This window comes from Octopus bimaculoides, chromosome 3 (assembly GCF_001194135.2).
Source record: "Octopus bimaculoides isolate UCB-OBI-ISO-001 chromosome 3, ASM119413v2, whole genome shotgun sequence".
Taxonomy (NCBI): domain Eukaryota; kingdom Metazoa; phylum Mollusca; class Cephalopoda; order Octopoda; family Octopodidae; genus Octopus; species Octopus bimaculoides.
In genome coordinates, this window is record NC_068983.1 from 61,856,429 (window position 1) to 61,859,029 (window position 2,601).

Consider the following 2,601-nt stretch of genomic DNA (forward strand, 5'->3'; position numbering starts at 1 on the left):
ATATATATATATATATATATATATATATATATATATATATTTATATGATTGTGAGTGTATGCATGTATATATGTATATGCGCCCATGTACACATATAAAGTACATCAGTATGCACTATGTATTTCCAATCTAGTATTTGTCAACTCAGATCACATCATAATTCCTCTATCATTTCTAGTGAATAGCCACAATTTTCAAACTACTTACATCTTGTTCAACCTCATTCAAAATTTATAGCTATTACACCGATAGATTGTATTGTAACCGAGTTATGAATCCCATTATCTGACTGATTGTCATTTTTTCTCACTCTGGAAGGATTATACTAAATACTTTAACTCTCATTCGTCCGTGAAGGTATTGTTGCTAATCACACACAACTTTCGGGAAAATGGATCATTGATTATCATTATCATGCTTCCCATAATGTAGTGATCACGTAAGTGATGTGACGTGAAATAGCTGCTATAGGAAATGAAACCGGTTCGAAGTCGTAGACTCTGCGTGCTGTGTATAATTCCAATGCTTATTATCATACTGATTTTCATGAAAGGCAGAATGGCAAAACTTTCAAAAGAAAAGCATGAATCGATTAAATCGATATTACTCTTTGACTGCTAAGTTTAATTTATCAGCTAGAAAGAGCGACCAGTGAAGTTCAATATATCTCAAATTAAATTCTAACTCTAGAGAGATATAGCTCAATTAGACTGCAAGGTATTTTATCCGGCACTCTCCTGAATTAATCATTCAAGCAATTTCACTGGCCAACTTTCTTCTTTCTTATCTTCTACTTGTTTCAGTCATTGGATTGCAGTCCTGCTGGGGCAGCGTCTTGAAGAGCTTAGTCGATAAAATAGACCCCTCTACTTACTTTTTAAGCCTGGTACTTATTGCATCGATCCCTATCGCCAAATAACTATATTAGGGTACGTAAATAAAGAAAACATGATTTAAAAAAATTTCATTATTATATGTAAATCCCTACAATTTGTCTCTCTCTGTATTATCCCTCTCATCCTTCGCCCTTTTGAAAAATAAATGAAATAATAATAATAATAATAATAATAATAATAATAATAATAATAATAATAATAATAATAATAATAATAATAATAATAAATATTATTATTATTATTATTATTACTATTACTATTATTATTATTATTATTATTATTATTATTATTATTATTATTATTATTATTATTATTATTACTATTATTATTATTATTATTATTATTATTATTATTATTATTTATCGTCTTTGCACAGCTTCTAACGCTGGAGATGTACTACGGTACCAGCTGTTTACTACCAGAGAAAAACGTAATACCCCTTATTTTTCGAGCACCACCCGGAGAATTCGAGCGGTTCCAAACAGTGCTGTTTTCTGCAAGTGCTCCACCCTTATTGCAGCTCCTATTTGTTCTATGCACTTCTCAAGATTTTTATTCACTGTTCCCAGGGCTCCGGCAATTATTGGTACTACTACCACCTTTTTCAGCGACCACAGCTACTTAAGCTCCCAAGCTAACCTGTCGTATCTATCGACTTTTCTATCTTCCTTATCGCACACCTTGTTGTCAGCTGGGCATGCTATATCTATCATCCAGCATCGTTTGCTTTCTTTCTCAGTTAACATTATGTCTGGTTTCCATTTCTCCATCTAATGGTCGCACTGAATCATAAAATTCGATAGGATCTTTACATTATCATTTTCGATGATGCATTCGGGTTTATATTCGTACAACCTTTTTGCTCTGTCAAGTCCATACTTGTTGCAAAGTGTCCAATGGATAATCTTTGTTATATTGTCATGACGTCTCTTACATTCTTTCTTGGCTAGTGATGTGTTGTCTATTCTTCTTCTTCTTCTTCTTCTTCTTCTTCTTCTTCTTCTTCTTCTTCTTCTTCTTCTTCTTCTTCTTCTTCTTCTTCTTCTTCTTCTTCTTCTTCTTCTTCTTCTTCTTCTTCTTCTTCTTCTTCTTCTTCTTCTTCTTCTTCTTCTTCTTCTTCTTCTTCTTCTTATTATTATTATTATTATCATTATTATTATTATTATTATTATTATTATCATTATTATTATTATTATTATTATTATTGCGTGAGAGAGCAGTACATGCCATCAAAGTGATACTGCGATAAAATATACGAAGCCCAGTATACCCATCATGACCACCCGTCTGATAAGGTTACACTAGGCACATACATCCCCACCATATGTGCGCAGCATGGTGGTCTCATATTAAGATAAACATGTTTCCAAAGGTGAAATATCCAAACCCCAAAGAATTTCTCTCAGTACCTGGCTATGATGCTTCCCCACAACTTATAATTGTAATCAGAGATGCACATATTGTCAGACACTGATGAACATGCTCACCTGGTTAAGGTGAAACAACTGACAAGCAAATCTGTGGTATTGAGCAGAATATTTGCTGTATCCCATCTTTTATACTTATACTTCCCCACTACTTCTGCTCGTATTATTATTATTATTATTATTCAGTAGTTTTATTTTTATAACGTGCTTTCACTTCACTACCGAGCGCAGCTCTGTGCGCCTTGGGTATGTGCTGTGGTTTGCTGTGGTGCTCTTAT